The 16859-nt window shown below is 40.7% G+C and overlaps 1 protein-coding gene across 4 annotated transcripts in view; it reads left to right on the forward strand.

Annotated features, from left to right (window-relative positions):
• Positions 1-119: 119 nt before the first annotated feature.
• Positions 120-16859, forward strand: part of orc4 (origin recognition complex, subunit 4) — a 132231-nt gene continuing 115491 nt past the window's right edge. For 3 of the 4 annotated variants that reach the window (XR_010018040.1, XM_063048593.1, XM_063048597.1), the window contains exon 1: positions 120-191. The gene's annotated coding sequence lies outside the window, so the exon portion shown is untranslated. The remainder of the gene's footprint in view (positions 192-16859) is intronic. The other variant, XM_063048594.1, reaches the window with a different exon arrangement.

Below are 16859 nucleotides of genomic sequence, written 5' to 3' on the forward strand. Positions count from 1 at the left end.
CCCAAGACGGAGATTACCCAAAATGCTCCGGGGGTGGCAGAAGGAGGGGGGGAGCGGGTGGGGGGAGAAGGTTGCTAACCGAGTGACGTGCGAAGTAGGGAGGTCTCAGGGGGTCAGAGGGGAAAGGGCGCAGGGCGGGGATAAATGAAAGCACGTCTCGGTTACCTGCATGATAGTCGGGCCTGGCTGAGGTAAGATGAGGGTTTTTTGATTCGTTTGATGTGACCTTAAGATTTAAAGAACACAGATGTTTTGTGGCTATCATTCTTTCCTCTGCGCATCTTTTGCGAAATCTTAGCATTTTGCCGGGTGAAATGCATTGTTAGTTTTAAGTAAAAAGTCAGCTCGTGACAATTTCAGCTGCTTTGTCTCATCGGAAAGCTTCCTTAGAGATGTTTCTTGATCTTCCCTCTATCGAGTGTGAGAAAGACTGGGCTTCCCATTGACTTTCAGGCGGTAGAAGTTGATGACCGGTGCTTCCCGACCTTGCTGATGCTACAGTTCCCACTGGTTTGGGACGCCGGATTCATCCCGTGAGCAAGGTGTCGGATGAGTGCCGAACAACCGCAGTTTCTGAGATTTGTTTTTTTTCAAGCCCTGAAGTTGCATAGTTTTTGATCGGAGTCTCTGTGTCTTTCAAGTAGATCAAAGGCCCATGCTGATACTGCAGCTTTGGAGGATTCCGCTCCTGGAGATGGGCACTTCTGTGTAGGTAGGGGAGCTTTGAGGCTTCCCTGCGGTCTGTGCTGCATTATGAAAACTGGTTAGTATACCAGCTTGGGCTAGTACAGATAAAATTTGCAGAGCGAGTGGTTTGATGGCCGATGAATGAGGGTGCCGGGTAGATCTCAAAATTCGCTGCTTATTTGTCAATAACATCATTTAAGAGAATGGAAAATAATGTATTATGGAAGGGAGCGAATTAAGATATTCAGTTTGGGGTGCAGTCACTTTCATTGTATAACAGGATAACAGAATCATCAGAAACAGGTGCAGGAATAGGCCCCTGGACTCTACTCCGCCATTCAATAGTATCATAGAAGATCTACTTGCTGCCAATTTCCTGTATCCCATGCTTCCTCCGAGATACAGAAATCTATCGATCTTTAGTTTGAATTCATTGAATGACCTGGCCTCCAGAATTCCAAAAATCCATGTATTTTGAAAGCAGTGACCCCTAGTTCTGAGCTTGTACAGTAGAGGAAACATCCTCATTGTATTATCACCTCTCATTCTTCTAAACTTTAAGGAAAGAAAGCCTGTCAATTCAATCACTTATGCAACATATCCATCATTAGACTATAAGAGATAACAGCAGGCTGGCCACTTGCCCTCGTAAGCTGGCTCCACTTTTCAATAATATTCATTGGACGTTTCTGCCCCTGTCGCATAATGTTTGATTCCCTTACTAACTAATGAAATAATGTACCTCGTCTTTGAACAGATTCAAGGATTCAGCCAACATGGTTTACTGGGACAACTAATTCCAAAGAGTTGCAATCCTTTGAAAGGTGAAATGCTTCCACATTGTCTTATGTAAGTCACACACCACCCACTATTCCTTCAGCCATGAGAATTGTCCAGGAAGAGAAACAACAGCCCCCTAAAAGAGTCAGATATGTTTCAATAAGGTTGCCTCACCAAGTAGAGATCCAACCTGTTAATGTGTGTTTCGTGTATGATAACACAGATTCCTTTCTGCCGTTGCCTTCCGCAATCTTTTTTCACTTAAATTGTATTCTTCCTTCCAAATTCACATTTATCAATTTATCAATATTTGTCTGCAAATTCTATTCACCTCACAGTTTACCTTCACGAGCACATTTACAAATATGGCTACAGCACATTGGTTTATTCCCTCTAAGTTACTAACCTGTATTGTAAACAGTTGTGGTCCCAGCACTGATCTCTGTGGCACCCTGCCAGTTACAGATTACCAATGTGAAAATGACTCCCTTATCACTACTTCTTGCTAGCAAACAACCTTCAATCTGTTCAACACCTCTATCCATACTGTATAATACTTTCTACACCATAAGGTCTTTTCTGGCAAAGTGATCTCTTTATCGAATGGCATTTAATTTAGTAGGTACAGAGGAGATGTCAGGGGTAAGTTTTTTACGCAGAGGGTGGTGAGTGTGTGGAATCAGCTGCCGGCAATGGCAGTGGAGGTGGATACAACAGGGTCTTTTAAGAGACTCCTGGATAGGTACATGGAGCTTAGAAAAATAGAGGGCAGAGCCCTGTTGGCAGATGATGGAGTAACATCATTTCAGAGTGCTCCTACCCTGTTCACTTAATTGTCTCCTACCAGTCTTTTTTTTTTGAAACCTTATAATATTTTAATACTGCTTTACTGTGGCTGGGAAAAGAACCAAAGCATCTGCTAAAGAAAGAGAAACAGAAGATGAATCCCCAGTCACTCTGGATTCAATCAGTGACTTCTTAAACGGCAAAAATTGTAATTTTCTGAGGAGTTTCAACGACTTAACGGCAAATTGGGTACAATTCAACAAACTTTATCTGAGCATGAGAACCGTATTCAGGAAAATACTGCGAAGCTGATGACACTTGAAGAGGATGTTCAAGATACGATTAAACTCTGCAAAGAGTTATCTTTATCCAATGATAAAATGCTGAAAAGGACCATCAGTCTCGAAAATAGAAACAGGAGAAATAACTTGCGAATTCTGAGCCTCGAAGAATCAATTGAAGGCGCTGACGCTACGAAGTTTTTTGCAAACTTTCTGAAACAGCTTTTCCCTGCTTTATTCACTTCCGAGCCAAAGCTCAATCGAGCATATCGATCTCTGACTTCGAAGCCATTGTCGTTGTCGGCGAAACCCAGATCGGTCATACTAAGCTTTCATGAATTTCGTATTAAGGACCTTTTAATTCGCCATACCTGTCGACAAGGAACGATTGATTTCCAAAATTACAAGGTTAGATTAGTGGAAGACTATTCACCTGAAGTTATGGCTGATCGCATGAAGTATAAAGAAGTTATGTCGGAATTTTACAATAATGGGTATAAACCATCTCTTCAGTTCCCCGCCCGTCTGAGTATTGTTTTGAAGAACGGATTGCAAAAAAGAATAAAGTCAGTTGAAGAAGCAAAAGAGTTTCTGAAGGATGAAGCCTAACACTGTTATATTTCGTATTTGATCAATTTTTTTCTTCTGTTAATATGAATTTGAAATAAGGTGTCATTAAGCTTATGTTTGGCTGTTCATATATTGTCTTTTGTTTTTTTGATACTTTTTTATTTTATCCCTTTTTGAGGCTTTATTTTAATACAGCTTTCGTTGAATATGTTCAAACTGATCCTTTCATATTTTCGAATACTGAGTTATTTTTCTTTTTCTGTTGTGTCTTGGTGAGGACATAATGACCTTGTAGGACTGGAGTTTTTTCTGTCAACAGGATTTTTTGGGGAGAGAACTCAGTTCTTAGCTCATAGACTGTCTATTGGTCAGCTTTCTCGCTTTGGGTGGGGCAGGGAGTAGGGCCTATTTTTCTCTGGGAGCTGTGTTGGGTTGAATATATGATTGTTTGAATACCTTACCTTACGGTTTGCTTTCTCGGTTTAATAACTAATGGCCAGATCTTTTAATTACATTTTGATTGATATTTAAAATGGTTTGAAATATTAACTTAGTTTGAATGTGAAAGGGCTGAATCACCCCATCAAAAGGGACAAAGTGTTTGCTTATATTAAAAAATTAAAAGCACCCATTATTTTCTTACAAGAAACGCACATGATAGCTGTGGTAGCTTACGTTTTTTTTACTCGGTGAAAGGGTATGCAATTCCATTCTTTGTTTAATGCAAAATCACGTGGAGTTTCAATTTTTGTAGATAATACAGTTTCCTTCGTTCAGCATAAGGATGTTTCAGACCCTAATGGTCGATTTGTTATTGTATCAGGGAGTTTAGACAGTAAATTGATTGTTTTTGCTAATGTATATGCCCCCAATGTAGATGATGCAGGAATTTTTGAACATCTATTTTCATTTTTGCCAGATTTGAGTACTTACTCCCTTGTGATGGGAGGAGATTTTAACTGCTGGTTAGATCCAGTATTAGATCGCTCATCTGTCACACCAGCCACACTTAATAAATCAGCTTTGTTTATTCAATCCTTTCTAACTAAATGTGGTATAGTTGATGCTTGGCGTTTTCTCCATCTGATGCACAGGGACTATTCTTTTTTTTTTCTCATGTTCATCGTTCTTATACCAGAATTGGTTATATTTTTACTGATAGTCAAATGATTCATCAAAGTTGCTTGAATTTCCAGCATCTCAGAATTCCTGTTGTTGAGTCAAATAATTCCATTAGTTCGATTGATCGAATATAAAGAGATTGCTATTTCTGACCACTCTCCTGTACTTCTGTCTTTGATTCTTCCTGGTCCTGTCCCTATGAGCAAATTTTGGCGATTTAATTTAATTCTGTTATCATATGAGGACTTTTTAAAATTTATGGAGAATCAAAATACTCTTTTTTGAAGAAAGTACATTGGAAGAGGGTCCCCAATCTTTTTGGCACCGTAGACCGGTTTAATATTGACAATATTCTTGCGGACCAGCCGACCAGCGGTGGGGGGAGTGTTCAAGTAGGGTTAAACTCATCTCAACATGTGTTTTACAGTTAGGGTTGCTAACTTTTTCACTCCCAAATAAGGGACAAAAGTAGCAGTCAAATCACGGGACACTTTACCCCAGGAAAGGCTACCATGACCATGAAGCCTTGCGCGTGACGTGCGTATGTGCCGATTTTCCCCCCACAAATCTGTTTTGCCCTCATCCTTCTGACTGTACTGTACATACATTATTTCTATTTTATGTAGGCTGTGTATTTATCATATCATTCCTGCTTTTACTATATGTTAGGGTTATTTATTTTTGGTTTTATGTGTTATTTGGTATGATTTGTTTGATTATTTTTTGGGTCTGGGAACGCTCAAAAAATTTTTCCCATATAAATTAATGGTAATTGCTTCTTCGCTTCACGCCATTTCGGCACGAAAGGTTTTATAGGAACGCTCTACCTTAGCGGGGGAAATACAGGACAAACCAAATTAGCCCAATATACAGGATGTCCCGGCAATAACGGAACAGTTGGCAAACCTATGTTTAAGTTCAACAGTGCATGACAGGGAATGAGGAAAGGTGCAGCTGCCTCATATCATTTCCTCACGGCCCAGTAGCACATGCTTTGTGGCCCGGTACCGGTCTGCGGCCCAGTGGTTGGGGACCGCTGTTTTAAGGTGTACATCCGGGGTCAAATTATTTCTCATACTGCAAACATCATTAAAAAAGCTAACAAAGAGAGAAATGAACTAGCTAATCAGTTAAAACAGCTGGGCCATAAATATGCTTCAGTACCTGATCCTGAAACCTATAAGAGATGTATTGAAATTAAAACTAAATATGATCTTCTTTTAACGTATCTAATTGAAAGCCAACTTTGAAAAGATAGAAGTCAATTTTATATTCACAGAGATAAAACTGGTAAGCTACTGGCTAATCAATTGAAGCCATTTATGGCGAAGCAGCAAATTAAAGAAATACGTAAAATTAATGGAGACATGACAACTGACCATCTTCAAATTAATGACACTTTTAGGGAACTTTATTCTAAATTCTATAGTTCTGACTCTGTTAATGATAATATTGCAATGAATAATTTTTTAGGTCAATTAAATATTCCTAATCTTTCATTAGATGATCATAGGCAGCTGGATCAATCTATTTCCCAGGAGGAAATTGCTCAGGCTATTTGAGAATTGCATTCTGAGAAATCCCCAGGACCCGATGGATTCTCTGGAGAGTTTTATAAGGCTTTTTCCTCCTTGCTTATACCACACTTATGCTCTACCCTTACTGATTCCTTTAAGCTGGGAAGACTACCGCAGTCTTTTTACGAAGCTTCCATTTCGCTCATTCTCAAAAAGAATAAGAATCCTACTGAATATTCTTCGTATAGACCTATCTCTTTACTCAATTTTGATACTAAAATTTTATCTAAAATGTTGGCTCGCAGACTTGAAAATATTACATCTTCTATAGTTTCGGATGATCAGACAGGATTTATTAAAAATCGATATTCCTATTTTAATATATGACGTTTGTTAAATGTTATGTACTCTCCATCTAAGGAAATATCAGAATGTGTGATATCTTTGGTTGCGGAAAAGGCTTTTGACAGAGTTGAATGGAACTTTCTATTTGCATCCTTAGAAAAATTTAACTTTGGACCTAATTTTATTGATTGGATTAAATTTATTTATCTCCCTCTGCTCGGGTTCTTACTAATTTTCAGAATTCTAAACCCTTTAAACTCCAATGTAGAACTAGACAAGGTTGTCCTTTGAGCCCTCTGCTTTTTGATTTGGTATTAGAACCCTTATTAATTGCTTTTTGAGAGTCTAAAGAGATTACTGGTATTTTAAGGAGATTTTAAGGGTATTTTAAAGTGTCGCTCTATGCTGATGACTTATTGCTCTTTATATCTAATGTTACAACCTCCTTGCCATTTGTGTTCCGTTTACTGACTAATTTTAGTCAGTTCTCAGGATATAAATTAAATTTACAGAAGAGTGAACTGTTTCCTGTAAACAATTTAATACCAACTGATATTAACCTTCCTTTTAAAATTTTAAGAAAACAATTTACGTGTTTAGGAATAACAGTTACTAAGAATTATAAAGATTTATTTAAGGAAAATGTTTTAAATTTATTGAATTATGTTAAAAAACACTTTCTAATTGGTCGCCTCTCTCTTTATCACTGAGTGCCCGAATCAATTCTATTAAAATGAATATCTTACCTAAATTTATATACCTTTTTCAAGCTGTGCCTGTTTTTATTCCTAAATCTTTTTTTGACTCTGGATTCAATTCTTTCTTCCTATATATGGAAGAATAAAAAACCTCTTATAAATGAAGCTCACCTTCAAAAAACCAAACAGAACGGAGGAGTTGCCTTACCCAATTTTAGGTTATGTTATTGAGCAGTTAATATATGTAATATTATGTTCTGGATGTATTACATTAACCATGAGAATTGCCCTATGTGGGTTTCTTTGGAAGTCAACTCTGTTATTAAAATTTTCCATTATTTCTTTACTTGGATCCTCGCTTCCTTCATCTTTAAATAAACTAATTGACAATGTGGTCAAACATACATTGAGGATATGGTTACAGTTTAGAAAACAGTTTATTGAGATTCTCCCTCTCAAGTCCCATATTTTCTAATTGTTTTTTTAAACCATCTTTAATTGACTTATCTTTTAAAGAATGGGATAGATTGGGTATTAAACGATTTCAGGATTTGTTTGGAGGAAATCTTTCTTCTTTTGTGCAACTTTCAACGACATTTAACCTTTCCCACACACTTTTTTCGATACTTACAGATTAGAGATTTTTTAAGATCTCAATTACTTACATTTCCTACAAGTCCAGATAAGAATATAATAGATACAATTTTTAATCTGAAACCCTTTGATAATGGTTCAATATCTTACATTTATTGTCTACTTTTAGGACTGAAAAAGGCCTCTTTAGATAAAATTAAAGGAGACTGGGAAAAGGATTTACAGATTTTCATATCTGATGAGAGCTGGAAGATTATTTTAAAATTGATTAATTCTTCATTATGTACTCATCATTCTTTATTACAATTCAAAGTGGTACATAGAGTTCATGTGTCTAAAAAAACAAGCTTTCCCGTTTCTACGCAGTTATTTCCCCTTACTGTGATAGATGTACTAATGGAGTGGCCACTCTAATTCATATGTTTTGGACATGTCCGAGCCTTGAAAAATTCTGGAAAGATGTATTTCAAACTTTTTCTGCACTTTTCAATGTCAGCTTTAAAGCCCAATCCTTTGACTGCCATGTTTGGTATTGTTGAGGATAGTGCTACAATACTGAAGCCATCTAATTTGCGGGTATTGGCCTTTATGTCTCTTATGGCCAGGAGGGCGATCTTGCTCAAGTGGAAGGAGGCTGCCCCACCCACTCATGCTCAATGGCTAGCTGATGTTATGTTGTGCCTTGATCTAGAGAAGATTCATAGTTCGATTTCTGATTCTAAACATGAATTTTCTAATCTTATGGGGATCCTTTCTGAATTACTTTCACAATCTTTGAACTGTTATTAAAGTATGGATCTGAGCCATTATTATTATAATATCATATGGTAAGGTATTTTTCTTTTTTTTAACTAACCAGCTCATTTTGGTAGTGGGGATAGATTCTTTTTAAAATAAAATACAATTATTTTATTCTGTTTCATTTCATAATTCAATTTTTTTATACATGATTGATTTGGAATATGGGATACTGTGATAATATTAGTGTGATTTAAATGTAATGTAATTCATATTATTTGTATCCTGATGAATTTTGTATTTGTAATCATGTAATTTATGTAATATCAATAAAAATATTGAAAAAGAAAAATAGAGGGCTATGGGTAACCCTAGGTAATTTCTAAGGTAAGGACATGTTCGGCACAGCTTTGTGGGCCAAAGGGCCTGTATTGTGCTGTAGGTTTTCTATGTTTTCTAATCCATGTTACATCTACTGGTTTTCCTTCTTTCTATTCTGGCTGGCACCCTCTCAGTGAACTCAGGCATAAGTTTCAGATGCTGTTTCATCTTCATGAAGTTTTGTTGAATCTGCCTGATCAGATTAGGACTTTGCAAATATAATTGATTCTGTATCCAGTGATAGACTTTAGGCAAAGTGGCTGTTTGTCATCCATCTTTTATGAAAAAGGATATTACATTAATAATTTTCCAATCAAGCACCTCTATGTATTCTCAGGTTTTGGGAGATTACAACCACTATCCATTTTAGGAAATGTCAGGGGTAAGTTTTAGACCATAAGATATAGGGGCTGAATTAGGCCACTTGGCCAACTGAGTCTGCTCTGCTATTGCATCATGGCTGATTTATTATCCTTCTCAAACCTATTCTCCTGCCTTCTGCCTGTATCCTTAGGCACCCTGACTAATCACGAACCTATCAACCTCTGCTTAAATATACTCATTGACTTGACCTTCTCAGCCCTCTGTGAGAGTGAATTCCACAGATTCGCCACCCTCTAGCTTAGCAAATTACTTTTCATCTCTGTTCTAAATGGGTGTCCCTCTATTCTGTACCTTCTCGTCCCAGATTCACCCACTATTGGAAACATCCTCCCCACATCCACTCTAACTAAGCTTTTCAATATGCAGAAGATTTCAATGAGATTCCACCCCCCCGCCCCCCTTTTCTTCTAAGCTCCAGTGAGTACAGGTCCAAAGCCATTAAATGCTCCTCATATGTTAACCCTTTCATTTCCAGAATCATTTCCTGAACCTTGTCTGAACCCTCTCCAATGCTAGCACATCTTTTCTTAGATAAGAGGCAGAAAACTGCTCACAATCCTCCCAGTGCAGTTGGACAAATGCTTATAAAGCGTCAGCATTACATCCTTGCTCTTGTATTTCAGTCCTCCCAAAACAAAAGCTAATATTGCATTTACCGTCCTTAGCACTGACTCAAACTGCAAGGTAACCTTTCAGGAATCTGCACAAGAATTTCAAGTTCCTTTGCACTTCTGACTTTTGAATTTTCTTCCTGTTTAGAAAAGAGTCTACGCTCTTAATCCTTATACCAAAGTGTATGACCGTGCACTATATTCCATCTGCTGCTTCTTAGTCCATTCTCCCGATCTGTTGAGGTCCTTCTGCAGACTCCTGCTTTCTCAACACTACCTGCCCTTCTTTTCACGGTATATATCGTTGACGTATAACGTGAAAAGAAGCAGTCCCAATACTGATCCCTGTGGAACACCACTAGTCACTGACAGGCAACCAGAACAGGTCCCCTTTATTCCAACTCTTTACCGCCTACCAGTCAGCCAGCCTTCTGTCCATGCTAATATCTTCCCTGTAATACCATGGGCTCTTATCTTGTTAAGCAGACTCATGTGTGGCACCTTTTCAAAGGCCTTCTGAAAATCCAAGTAAGCAACATCAGCTGATTCTCCTTTGTCTATTACGTCTGTTACTTCCTCAAAGAATTTCTACAGATTTATCAGGCAGGGAATCCCCTGAAGGACACCTTTGGCCAAGTACTCTGAAAAGTCGTCCTTACCACAGTGGATATGCAATGGCAGGCATTTAAAGATCGCATGGATGAACTACAACAATTGTTCATCCCAGTTTGGCAAAAGAATAAACCAGGGAAGGTAGCGCACCTGGGGCTGACAAGGGAAATTAGGGATAATATCAATTCCAAAGAAGAAACATGCAAATTAGCCAGAAAAAGCGGCATACCTGAGGACTGGGAGAAATTCAGAGTCCAGCAGAGGAGGACAAAGGGCTTAATTAGGAAAGGGAAAAAAGATTGAGAGAAAACTGGCAGGGAACATATAAACTGACTGTAAAAGCTTTTATAGATATGTGAAAAGAAAAAATTTGGTTAAGACAAATGTAGGTCCCCTACAAACAGAAACAGGTGAATTGATTATGGGGAACAAGGACATGGCAGACCAATTGAATAACTACTTTGGTTCTGTCTTCACTAAGGAGAGCATAAATAATCTTCTGGAAATAGTAGGGGACAGAGGATGAAGTGAGACGGAGGAACTGAGGGAAATATGTTAGTAGGGAAGTGGTGTTAGGTAAATTGAAGGGATTAAAGGCAGATAAATCCACAGGGCCAGATGGTCTGCAACCCAGAGTGCTTAAGGAAGTAGCCCAAGAAATAGTGGATGCATTAGTGATAATTTTTCAAAACTCTTCAGATTCTGGACTAGTTCCTGAGGATTGGAGAGTGGCTAATGTAACCCCGCTTTTTAAAAAAGGAGGGAGAGAGAAACCAGGGAACTATAGACCGGTTAGCCTAACATCGGTGGTGGGGAAAATGCTAGAGCCAGTTCTCAAAGATGTGATAACAGCATATTTGGAAAACGGTGAAATCATCGGACAAAGTCAGCATGGATTTATGAAAGGAAAATCATGTCTGACAAATCTTATAGAATTTTTTGAGGATGTAACTAGTCGAGTGGATAGGGGAGAACCAGTGGATGTGGTATATTTGGATTTTCAAAAGGCTTTTGACAAGGTCCCACACAGGAGATTAGTGTGTAAACTTAAAGCACATGGTATTGAGAGTATGTTATTGATGTGGATAGAGAATTGGTTGGCAGACAGGAAGCAAAGAGTGGGAATAAATGGGACCTTTTCAGAATGGCAGGCAGTGACTAGTGGGGTACTGCAAGGCTCAGTGCTGGGACCCCAGTTGTTTACAATATATATTAATGACTTAGACGAGGGAATTAAATGCAGCATCTCCAAGTTTGCGGATGACACGAAGCTGGGCGGCAGTGTTAGCTGTGAGGAGGATGCTAAGAGGATGCAGGGTGACTTGGATAGGTTGGGTGAGTGGGCAAGTTCATGGCAGATGCAATTTTACTGTGGATAAATGTGAGGTTATCCACTTTGGTGGCAAAAACAGGAAAACAGTTTATTATCTGAATGGTGGCCGATTAGGAAAGGGGGAGGTGCAACGAGACCTGGGTGTCATTATACACCAGTCATTGAAAGTGGGCATGCAGGTACAGCAGGCGGTGAAAGAGGCGAATGGTATGCTGGCATTTATAGCAAGAGGATTCGAGTACAGGAGCAGAGAGGTACTACTGCAGTTGTACAAGGCCTTGGTGAGACCACACCTGGAGTATTGTGTGCAGTTTTGGTCCCCTAATCTGAGGAAAGACATTGTTGCCATAGAGGGAGTAGAAAGAAGGTTCACCAGATTGATTCCTGGGATGGCAAGACTTTCATATGAAGAAAGACTGGATCGACTAGGCTTATACTTGCTGGAATTTAGAAGATTGAGGGAGGATCTGATTGAAACGTATAAAATCCTAAAGGGATTGGACAGGCTAGATGCAGGAAGATTGTTCCCGATGTTGGGGAAGTCCAGAACGAGGGGTCACAGTTTAAGGATAAAGGGGAAGCCTTTTAGGACCGAGATGAGGAAAAACTTCTTCACACGGAGAGTGGTGAATCTGTGGAATTCTCTGCCACAGGAAACAGTTGAGGCCAGTTCATTGGCTATATTTAAGAGGGAGTTAGATATGGCTCTTGTGGCTAAAGGGATCAGGGGGTATGGTGAGAAGGCAGGTACAGGGTTCTGAGTTGGATGATCAGCCATGATCATACTGAATGGCGGTGTAGGCTTGAAGGGCCGAATGGCCCACTCCTGCACCTATTTTCTATGTTAATGGATCCCAACATCTTCCCAACCACTAACGTAAGTCAGGTTAACTGGCTTATAATTTTCTTTCTTCTGTCTGCCTCCCTCCCTTCTTAAAGAGTGGAGTGACATTTGCAATTTTCCAGTCCTTGGAACTACTTCAGAATCTGTTGATTCGTGAATGATGATGTCGACTCAGACCTGAGAGACCAGTGTTGGGTATTTTCGTGCCTTACAAGGCGCAGTTCGAAAGGCTGTGTGGGACACCACTCCTCGCACAGACGTTTCGCAGTATTATTTTCATGAGGCTGAGTTGCGAGTTCGACGTCAACCCGGCACAGATGGAGAGCACGCACGAGGGCGGTGTGCACTGGATTGAACTCGGGAACCTCCGTTCTCGAGCCCGGCGCTGATCTCACTGTGCCACCAGCCGACCTTGTGAAAGATCATTGCTAATGCCTCCACAATCTCTTCAACTCCCTTTATCAGAACCCTCGGGTGTAGTCCAGGTGACTTGCATATCTTCAACCCTTTCAACTTCCCAGGGACCTTCTCCTTAGTAGTAACAATAACACTCACTTCTGCCCCTTGACAAATTTTCCCTATAGCTGCCACTTTGAGAATCATTAAGTGCAAAAATGGGCAGTGAGGGGAAATATGTCTCTACCAAAGGTGTAAGGTGCTCCGTCCCTCTGCTAGCCTGCAAGTCACACTTGGGCAAGGTGTAGTTCCTGCTTAGCCCCCTGATCAGGGTCAAGTGAAGCCGTGGGAGCAGGTGGTGGATCGTCATACTGATGCCAGATGGACAATCTCTGAAGATTATTGATAATGGCTACGGTCACCTGACTTGTAAAGACACTGCTCAAAAGAAGGCAATGGCAAAATTTGCCAGGAACAGTTATGATCATAGAAACATAGAAAACATGGAACATGGAAAACATGGAAAGACCATGATTGCCCAAATCATAGACACGGCACATGATGATGCTGAGATGCAAAAAATCAGGTCCTAGGAACTTTGCAGCCCGAGTTTTTCTAGACTAATTCTGTAGTGATTATGATAATATTAATTCCCATGATTATGATTACTAGGATGTTTGTAATGCTTTTTGCCATAAAAGCTGATGCAAAGTACTTTTAACTTCCTCCCTTTACTTTGTCAACTATTAATTGTTTCTTCAGCTCCATTTTTCATTTGAAATGAGGCAGGTCCAATCTATTCCCTTTACATGTGCAGAACCACATTGGCTGTGCTCTCTCTCTCTTTCACTTTGAATGGTTCCCATTTGTCAGATGTAGACTTCCCTGCAAACAGAGACTCCAGGAATACTTTTCTCAGCTCTGACAAAATTGGTATCAGTTTATCTGTCCCCCCCCTCCCGCCCCCAACATGACCTTCCACCACCGCATGCCCATTTCAGAACTTTAACTTGTAGTCCATCCTTTTCCCAGTCTAAGGAACTTTGGACAGGAAGCGATATTGTGGGTTGGGTAAATAAAGGGTGAGGGATAGGAGGAAACGAATTAGAAAACTGAAGATGGGGAGCCCTGACAGATACAGATACATAAAAAGTGTAAGAGGTACTTTAGCTGAAAAAACTGGAGGGCAAAAGGAGGTGGATGGCATCAAATTTCACTGGCAAGATTAAGGAATGCCCTTGAACATTTTTGAGGTATGTTAAAGGAAATGGTAGAGCCCATTTGGAACCAAAGTATAATCTGTGCAGGGAACTGAACAGTGTATGCTTTAAAATGAATGGATTTTGTAACTGGACAAGTCAGAGAAGGGCAGCAAAATTCAAGAGCACGTTCCCCTCAATGAAATAGGAGGTACAAGATATTTTATTGGAGGTAAAGTTGAATGAATTGCTACAGCTTGATGGGATGTATCCCAGGCAGTGTGGAGGGATAGGAACTGATTGCTGGGGCTCTGACAGATATTTTGGTGTTTCGTGGCCAAGGAGATGTCAAGTAGAAGACAGTAAATGTGATACTGTTATTCATGTAAGGAGGTGAGGACAGCTAGATAATTACAGGCCTGTGAGTCTAATGTCTGTGCTGGAAAGACATGGGCTAGGACAGGAATGTGAGAGATGGGAATAATCTGCATTTCAAAAGGCAAAGATTAATCAAAGATGGTCAACATTGTCTGGTTGGGGAAAATGTTGTTTGATCGATCTGGTTTTTCAAAGGGGAAATAAAATATATTGATGTTCCCAGTGCAGTTGTTGTTGTCTCCATGAACATCAGTCAGGCCATCGACAAGATTCCACGCGGGAAATTGGTCAAAACATTTATGTGGTTCATGGAGATCTCAGATATTCACATTGCACAACCACTCTTCCCACCCCCAACATCCTCAGCTTGGTTGTCTTCTCCCCCCCGCCGCCCCCCATGGACTGTTTGTCCCGCTTCCATCAAGGATGAGGCTACATAGCATCCATGCCAGGACCACCAAACTCAAAAATAGTTACTTCCCCTAAGCAGTAAGGCTGTTTAACACTTCCAGCCACTAACCCACCCCTTCCCCTTCTCCCCCTCCCTCATTATGACTTTTTTATCAGTTCCTGTCAGGGGCACCTTGTGTACAGACACTCCTATACCTAGTGTCAATTTATGTACATACAATCAATCTATGTATGTAAGCTATCTTATGTATTTATATTTATTCAACACACAAAATGCTGTGGGAACTCAGCAGGCCAGGCAGTATCTATGGAAGAGTACAGTCGACATTTTGGGCTGAAACTCTTCGGCAGGGCTGGAGAAAAAAGCTGAGGAGTAGATTTAAAAGGCGGGGGGAGGGGAGAGAGAACCATACAGTGATAGATGAAACCTGGAGGGGGAAATAAAGAGCTGGAAAGTTGATTGGTGATAAAGACAGAAGACCATGGAAGAAAGAAAAGGAGGGAGGAGCACCAGAAGGAGGTGATGAGTGGACAAGGAGATAAGATGAGAGATGGAAAAGGGGATGGGAAATGGTGAAGGGGGGGTGGGTGGGAGGCATTACTGAAAGTTTCAGAAATCGATGTTCATGCCATCAGCTTGGTGATTACCCAAATGGAATATAAAGTGCTGTTCCTCCAACCTGTTCCAGGTGAGTCTCACCAATATACAGGAGGCCACACCAGGAGCACCAAACACAGTATATAACCCCAACAGACTTTGAAGTGTTGTGTTGCCTCACCTGGAAGGACTGTTTGGGGCCCTGAATGGTATTGAGGGAGGAGGTGTAGGGGCAGGTGTAGCACTTGTTCCGCTTGCAAGGATAAGTGCCAGGCGGGCAATCAGTGGGAGGGACGAATGGACAAGGGAGTGGCGTAGGGAGCAATCCCTGTGGAAATCAGGAAGTGGGAGGGGGGAGGGAAAGATGTGCTTGGTGATATGATCCCATTGGAGGTGGTGGAAGTTATGTGCTGGACGTGGAGGCTGATGGGGTGGTGGGTGAGGACAAGAGGAACCCTATCCCATTAGGGTGGTGGGAGGATGGGTAAGAACAGACTTGAATGAAATGAAAGAAATGCAGTTCAGGGCAGCATTGATGGTGGAGGAAGGGAAACCCCTTTCTTTGAAAAAGGAGGGCATCTCTTTCGTTCTAGAATGAAAAGCCTCATCCTGAGAGCAGATGTGGCAGAGACGGAGGAATTGAAAGAAAGGGATGGCGTTTTTACAAGTAACAAGGTTGGACAAGGTACAGTCCAGGTAGCTGTGAGACTCCTTGGTACCCCATCCTCTCACCATTTGGCCAAAATTGCTTTTAATCTTTCCTGTCCATGTACTTGTCTAAATGTCTTTTAAATGTTTTAATTGTACTTGCCTCTACTGCTTGGTCTGGCAGCTCATTCTACCACCCTCTGTGTGAAGATCCACATTCTGCTTGATGGACCTCTCACTCACATTTCCTCTATTTCCTGCACTTCTGCTCTCATCCCACCTCCTACCAGAGAGATAAGGGATAGTGTTCCCTAGGTCCCTATCTTTCACTGCATTAGCCAATATGTCCAGCACATTCTTCTATGGTATTTCCACCAGATACAATATGATCCCACCACAAGCCACATCTTCCCTTCCCTACCCCTTTTCTGCTTTCTACTGGGACAACGCTCTCTATGATTCCCTGGTTTGTTTTTCCTTCCCTCACCCCGGGCACTTTTCCCTGCAACCATAGGAGATGTAACACTTGTCCGTCACCTACACTTTCTCCTCACACTACCATCCATTGACCTAAACAATCCTTCCAGATGAGGCAGAGATTCACTTCCACCTCCTCAAATCTTCGTTTATTTCATTCTGTACTCTTGACATGGCACCATCTATATGAGGGAAACCGGGCGCAGGCTAAGTGACCATTTTGCTGACCGCCTGCACTCCATCCACCTTGGCCATCTGGCACTCCCAGTTGCAAGCTATTTTAATCCCTCTCCCCCCCCCCCTCCCATTTCCTTACCGACTTGTCTGACCTCAGTCTTCTCTATGGCCATTGAGGGCAAACGTAAGCTAAGGGAATAGCACCTCATATTCTGTCTAGGTAGTCTACAACTGAATGCCATGCTATTAAATTGTCTCTCCTCCTGATCTAACCAGTTCCATCAAAACCCAT

This window comes from Mobula hypostoma, chromosome 5 (assembly GCF_963921235.1).
Source record: "Mobula hypostoma chromosome 5, sMobHyp1.1, whole genome shotgun sequence".
Classification (NCBI taxonomy): Eukaryota; Metazoa; Chordata; class Chondrichthyes; order Myliobatiformes; family Myliobatidae; genus Mobula; species Mobula hypostoma.